Below are 7718 nucleotides of genomic sequence, written 5' to 3'. Positions count from 1 at the left end.
ATCCTATAATAAAGAAAATGTTATTGTTCTATAGAAGGCTTGTTGATATTTTTGTTTATTTAATTTATGTCTGAAGCAAGAGGGAACCAAGTTCATGTTTAGAATCTTATAACTAATTAATTCAATGTTTTTGCAGTTTGCCTTAATTTGAAAACTGATGATTTTTCTTTTCCATTTCTTCTTCTTTTCCCAAGAGTTCTTTAGGAGGTATTATAAGGCATTATGCTTGCTTGCTTGTCTACTAATATTGTCAGAAGAAGACTCAACTCATGGAATTCCATTTAATTTATTTCCAAAGAAAATAACTTTTTATTACTGATTTGGGTATTGAGAAACAAAGAAGACAATAAATTAAACAAACACTTAGGGAAACACCTTTCCTCACCTTCCCAAGGCTCAAGTTCAGTCCAGATGCCTCTCTTCCTCCTTCTTAGTCTCCCTTCCTGTTGTTTCACTGCAAGTTACACTCAGTCCCTTCAGCAATGTGATGGGCAGCACAGGAGACCGGGGTCAGTGTGTAGCAGGTTTTTTGCCACTCCTTGTTTCTTACCACCTTCTTTCATGGCTCCTTCCTTCTTTCTCATTTTCTCTGCTCCGACATGAATTCCTCCATGGGCTGCAGTCCCCTCAGGTGTGTTTCTGCTCTGGTGTGACCTATCCACTCACCACAGCCTCCTCAGAGGCACATCTCCTCCTATGTCTCCTCTTGTGCATCCTGCATTTCCTTTTTTGCATGTCCTGCCCCAGCTGTTACCACCCTTCCTTAAACCTGCCTGAAGAGTTGAAACTGTAAGCTGCTCTGGCTGGCTGCAGTATGGGTACAGAATGCGCCAGTGCTGTCTGTTTCTGAGCTGGCTGGACCCAGATGTCACCAGCATGGACAACCCCTGTTCTCCTCCCACAACAGGGCACCATACAGTCCCCTACTACCGAAGTCCTGCCAGATATGTCCGTGACATGTGCAGAGACTACATATAAATCTTTTATCTGTGTCTCTAAATATCTTGTTGAGAAGCTGATCATGTTGCCACCAAGACCACATCCATCTTTTTAGTTGTTTCTAATTTCCCTCCCCTTTCTTTGCCACTGCCAAAAACATTTCCATCCTTACAGCTACTCTGAGCCATACTTTGTAGTTTGCTTTTGATAACTCTCTCTTTAGCACCTCACATATCCAGAACTTGCCTCTTTTTACTCAGCATGAGCATGATCTGCCATTTTTTTTTCCTCTGATAACTACATGATGTGTCCTGTTCTCCACTGCAGATATTTCTATCACTGCCAGAGCTTACTCTCTGGCCATGCAAGTATATATGTACTGGCATGTTTTCTTGCAAAATGTATCACAGAAGTTATTTTTCCTTGCCAGTCTAAAGCTTAAAACAATAGCTAATTCCACACTTTAAAAGCTTCAGGAACTTTGTGTCTACTATCTTGTCTTATTCATTGTTTCAGGTACTACTCAGGTACTACATCATCCTTTTTTTTTTTTTTCCCTGTTGCTTTTTTGCTGAATTTTATGCCTTTATCACAGTCTCTTGTTCAGCTACATATATAACTGCTTCAGATATTCTTTCATACATCCTCTTCTGCATATCATGATGTTTCCAAGACCTATCTCCATTTTACCTTTAACTCCACTTTAAAGGCCTGTTTCTTCTTTGCTGCCAATGTGACTACAATTCCCTTCTAGAAAAAAACAGTTTTAATAGCCTTTTACCTTAACCTGCCACTCAGCAGTGTGAGCACCTAAAGACAAAATGTTTTATTTTTCCCATGCAGAATGAGCTAAATGTCTGCAGGATTCAGGACTAGGATCTATGGTCTAGATTGCAAGCTGAACTAGCGTTATCACGTGTCAGAAGAAAATGTTACATTCTAGAGGGCTCTAACACACTCTCATTGACTCATGTATAAGTGGGAAATCAAGCTATTCCAGTAGCAGAAAGATTGAAAACTGAGCAAGGATATTGCAAGTAAGAAAGGTCAACAGTCAGGATATTTATTTTAAAACCACAATTTTAAATGACTGATCAAAGATCCTTAAGAAAAAATAAACACCATTCTACATATAATCTAATCTGATACTTTTTCCTGCTGGTCCCTCCAGAGTGCCACCTAGAATGTTTTCATCTGATGAAGTATGCACTTGCTGTGCACATGCAGTTGTCACTAACAATACCGTTACACATTACCGTAAAACAGGTGGCAATTATTTTTTCTTTGGTCTTGCTTTCTCTCCCACTGTGGAGACTTTGTGGCGCTTTAAGACTGCAGAGGGCTGGGGTTAAGGCTCCTCTCCGCTGTGCTGGGAGGCAGGGGAGGTTAGCGGCGGGATCAATGTGATTAGAGCTGCAGGAGAGGGAAGATGTGCCCGCCCGCCTGCCTGCCTGCCGCCGGGCCGACGGGAGGTGTGTGAGGAGCCGGCTCGCCGCGGCTCGGGGCTGGCCGCTGCCGGGGATGCTCGTGTGCTTGCGCCGGAGGATTTGGTCACCTGTGGCCCTGCCTGCGCCACCAACCTGCGGGCGCCTCCCCGAGCCAAGGACACACCTGGGCGCCGCGCAGCCGCCCCCCGCCCCCGCCGCCGGCTGCCTCTTCCCCCGCCCGAGAGCCGGGCGGCGAGTGTCGGCGGAGCCGCGGGGCTGCAGGCGGGGCTGAGCGCTCGCTCGCTGGGCGGACGAGCGGCCCCGCAGGCTCCGAGCAGCCACCAGCAGCTGAGGGAGGCGGCGGCCGGACCCGCTGCGCTCTGCCTGGCAGCTCCGGCCCGGCCGTGGGCGCGGCGGGCGAGGGCGAGCCCAGAGCGGGGAGCGGGGGAGCGGTGGGGGCATGTGGATGTTGGCCGTCGCCTTGCTCCACAGCATCTCGCATGGTGAGCGCTGCCGGCCCCCGCCTGGGGGCTCCGGCCCTTTCTCCCCTCGGGAAGGACGGGGAGCGGGTCGCGGTTGTGCCTTTTGTGTTGGGAGCGTCGCGCCGGCTGTTCGCAGCCGTGAGGAGAACGGCAAAGGTTGCTCTGCAATCATTTAAACTCGCTTACCTAGCAAAGTGACAGCCCACTGTTAAGTTAACAGTGTTTCGACAAACATCAGAACAACCTTCGCGGGGGGAGAGGCATTGAGGGCGTTCTCTTCCTCTTTCGTGACAGCCCCTCCTCCCCCATTTGGCAAAAGAACTTGTTCTCCCGAAACGGAAGAAATAGCTAACTATGTTCTATTTGTCACCTGGCATAGGAAAGAAACCTGACGGCTATAGTATTTGGAAGGTCTTCAGTTTATGCTCTTGTATGTGTTTAAAAGGTTGGATGTCATAGCTGTGTGTGTTATTACTGATGGGTTCTATCTAAGAGTTTTCTATTTATCCTTATATAAATATATCTTCCAAGAAACTGAATTTAGAAATATTTATTGTGATCGTGAAAGTGTATTGGGTACAAGAAGTGACTGGGGCAGACTTCCAAGGCATGGAGGAAAAGTCTGTTTCATGATTAGGAAGTACTGACTTCTTGAGATTTCATCTCTTAATATTAGCTATTGAAGACAAATGCGATCTCCCTTAACATATCATTCCCCTGCCCCCGTTCCCCGGCGCCCCCCCCCCCCCCCGCCTTCCCCCGCCAAAGTCTTGCAAAGCTTGTTTGGGGGAATCTGAGTATTATTTATGTTAAAAGTCTATTGCACTTCAGCTAGATGTATACATGTAGGCATTTTGCCATTTTCCCACAAAACTTTGCCAAGTCTCATCAGTCATGACCTGAAACAGCTGCTGATCACTTTTGAAAACTTGGAAGGCAGAGATCTGTGTGTCCCATGCTATATGAAAATTATCTGTTAGGACTTAAAGTGAGATCACCAGACTTCTTTTTGTGTGTATCCAGAATAAAATCTAAATACAGAAATGAAAACTTTAAAAAACCCCGGTCCTTACAGTGACGGATGAAAATCCTGGCATGTGAATTAAAACTATATAAAAACCAGAAATTCAATCTAATGATAAGTGCTAACATGCTATAATTTTCCTCACTTCTAAACTGACAGTAAACCCAAACTTCGTAGGTAAGAAAAATTCAGGTGGTTATGGTTTCCTTATTCACAGACAATTGTTTTGTTATTGTAATATGAGTATGGTATTCAAGAAATAATTGAAATTTTGAATTTATGCAGTAGAATGATTCAAATATACTGAATTCAGCCTTTTTCAAAAAGTCATTATTATGGCACTTAACTTTCTTTATCAGCCTTGCACCTAAATATGAAAGTTAGTATAATTCAGTGAATCAGCCCTGAAATCTCTTTGTAACAGTAACAGAAATGAGAACTAGCTGATCAGGATAACAATACAGTACTCAGTCAAGTGAAATCAAATACTTGTTTTATATCATATTGTATGGTGTATTGATGCATACGTTGCCCCTGAGGAATATTTTCTTACCCCAGCATCTAGCATTTTCTTTGAGTTATTTTTTCAAATAAACCTATTTTGGTAGAAAATCTTCTCAATTTGCTTATTGACTTGTAACCAATTAAGTATAACTTTGTTTTTTATATCCATGTCTTGGACAAAAGCAGGAAGACCAAAATAGTAAGAAGTCATTCTTTCAATATCACTGTGTAAGAAGGACAAGAAATGTTATGCAAGACAGGTGTATCTTTTTAAGACTTCTAGCTTAAAGTTCAGCTAAAAATATGCTTAAAGCCCATTGTATTCTGGTCATATATTTCAAAGAAAGATAGCAGAAGCAGACAGGATCTAGATATATATGACAGAAGTGACAGAAGCAAGAAGGAATTCCATATGAGAGGAATATAAGGTGGGGAGAGAGGAAACAGTATGCTTAAGGAAGAGATGAATCGGCAAGGATATTATAATTGTGTATAAAACAGGATGTACAAAAGCGGCAGCCCTATTTGCTCTGGAGGCAAACATTGGCATGGTCTGTCATGTGCCAAATACCGAAGTCCTCCCCTCCATATGACCGTGGCCTGCATGCTGCTTCTGTATCTTGAGGCGTGGGGTAGCATGTGGGGATTTTTTTGTCTGTAGTTTTGGAAGAACTATTCCAGAGCAGAGAAGAAAATGCATTTTCAACCTGCTTCCCACTCTATTGAACTGCAGCCTTTTCCAGGTAAGGCAGGTAAGCTCTCTTTACTTGCCCATTTTGTCTCTTGCAAAGATGATATTCATGTGTTTACTTAGTAGCAGTCACTCTATAAGCACTTAAACTCAGAGAAAATCCAACAGTAGTAACTAGTAGTAAATGTAGGCTTCTTAAGTGGGCTATTGTTATCTGAAAATAAGTGTTAGTCATGAGCAGATCACTTTTGACAAGTGGCTGTACTTAAAAACCAACCAATCAAACCCCAAACCCCAAAAAGCCCCAAGGAAAATAAAGAAGTAGTACCACAGCACCAGTCTGTATAGGATTCAGACCAGTTTCTCTGTGGAGACTGAGGTCAGTGGTTTTGCTGCAGAATCCATGAGGCTGACCTTGGGAGATCTAGACCAACCTCACCGCCCAAAGCAAAGTTAACTACCACAGCAGGTTGCTTGGGACTGTGTCCTGTCAGGTTTTGAATACCTCCAAAATAGAGACTCCACAAACTCTGTGGGAAACCAGTGCCAGTGTTAGACCAACCTCCTATAAAAATAAGCATAATTCGTATATATATATATAATCTTATGTTTAAATGGATCTTATTTTTTGTTTGCGTGTACTGCCTTTTGTTTGTCCACTGGATACCACTGAGAAGAGTCAGGCTACATCTTCCTTACGCCATCCCATCAGGTATTTTTATGCATTGTTAAGATCCATCTGAGCCTTCTTTTCTCCAGGCTAAATAGTCCTAGCTCCCTCAGACTTGTTTCATGGATCAGATTCTCCACTCCCTTAATCATCTTTGTCTTCCTTCACTAGACTCACTCCAGTTTGCCTGTTTCTTTCTTGGACTGAAGATCCCAGAACTGGTGCACAGTACTCCAGATGTGTTGTTGCTAGTGATTGCACAACAACTGCTTGTTTGTTTGCTTTGTTTTTTTTCTCCTTTGATTCCAGTCCCATGTACCGCTGTCATTCGTGTTTACTCAGCCTTTCATGTACTACAAAACCCTTTACTGGACAGAATATACCATTACTTCTCCATCCCATGTTGCTCTCTTCTGCTGCTGAAGTCCTTCATAGTACTTCCCTACCAAACTTTTCCCATGAAGTACCTGGAGTCATTTTCCATCTCCAATCAGTATATCAATTCCTACTCGTTTTCTAGACTTACAGTCAAGTACTTTTCTGCTTTTATATAAGAACTTCCTCCACAAAGGACAAGATGTCCATTAGCTGCCTTCACATCCTGCCTGTGGGGTTGCTCCTGTTTAAATATGTGGCAGCAGTTGGCTGCTATGGACATTGCTCATCTCTCTTAATTAAAAGTGTTCATGGTGCGAGTCACTGTAGCTTCTCCACATAATAAATGGAGAGAGAGGAACAGGGACTTCCAGGGTGCCATTTCTCTTCTACTATGGACAACTAATTTAAGATGGGAGAAATTTTCTCTTAAATGTGCTTACTACTCTGTTTTGACTGTTACGGGGGCCTAGATACCTGGCTGAGAGAGGAGGAAGTGTCTGCTTTATAAACTCTTTTGTTTCTCTGTGTGACTTAATGACTTAAAAGGCATGAAGAGTGTATCCATCTTATCTGTGAACAATTTGCATTAGTAAAATTTATGTTCTGTACTCAAAAGTAAATGCAAATGCAGTTTCCTTCATAGTTTTCTGGTTTTATCTGTAATTTATTTATTCTGTAATTTATCTGCAAGTGTGAGTGATGATAGGTTGTAGAAAATGAATTATGGAGAAAAAATGTACGGTGATGTGTAAGCACACTTTCTTGGTGATCTGTGATAATGTGTATAAGGTGTGGACAGGCAAAAAAGGCTTAAAACAAGAGGGGAATCACAGTTAGTTTTTGTGATTACACGTGAAAACCTCCAGTTGCACCAGGGAAGAGGCAGAGCACTGCAAGACCTTGTAACTGGGACCAGTTGCCAGATTTGGTGGCAACTGTAGTGTGGTGCATGGCCATGAGGAACTGCCTTAGTAGACTTGTAGATTGCCCTTGTAGAGAGAAGCTTGATATCCCTGAGGACAGTCTCCATGAAATCCTCTCCAGTGTATGTGGTCTGGACCAGGAGCTGTCAGGAGTTTTTATTTTTGTATATTCCTTTCCCCCCCTAATTGATCCCTCTTTGCCAGAATACCTCTTGCCTAAAGTGTTTGTAGAGGTCTCCTCCTCTAAAGCCATCAAATGTTTATGGCCTCACAGAACAGAAACAAGAATTTTATGCAGAAATAATACAGAGCCTCCACTTGTCACATAGAAAGCCTATATGGTATGAAGGAAAAAAAAATCTCCTGTAGATTGTGCATGTTTCTCTCTAAGGTAAATGAAGGTGTACCAGAAGGAACATCCCTGATGCAGATGTGTGACTAGGGAAGGTCTGGCTTTACCTTGTATTCCTGATCCTTGGGGCAGACTGTTTGGAGAACCTATGACAGCCTGCTGCTGTTCTTGCTGTATTATCCATGACAACACCTTGGCAAAGAAAGTACTCCTTACGGTTGTCCCTGTTGCAACCTCCTTGAGAAGCTGACTGGAGCTGATGATGCAAGAAACACTTGTGGCTGAACCCTCTCACAAAATCCACTCCCATAACTCAATGGAAGCAGGA

At 43.1% G+C, this 7718-nt stretch overlaps 1 protein-coding gene across 1 annotated transcript in view; it reads left to right on the top strand.

The window, feature by feature from the left end:
* The first annotated feature begins 2249 nt into the window (after positions 1-2249).
* Positions 2250-7718, top strand: part of DSCAM (DS cell adhesion molecule) — a 491184-nt gene continuing 485715 nt past the window's right edge. Inside the window, exon 1 of the mRNA XM_065068401.1 lies at positions 2250-2869. The gene's annotated coding sequence lies outside the window, so the exon portion shown is untranslated. The remainder of the gene's footprint in view (positions 2870-7718) is intronic.

This window comes from Columba livia, chromosome 1, assembly GCF_036013475.1.
Source record: "Columba livia isolate bColLiv1 breed racing homer chromosome 1, bColLiv1.pat.W.v2, whole genome shotgun sequence".
NCBI lineage: Eukaryota > Metazoa > Chordata > Aves > Columbiformes > Columbidae > Columba > Columba livia.
The sequence above is the reverse complement of the archived record's forward strand: the minus strand, read 5'-3'. Positions and strand labels throughout refer to the sequence as shown.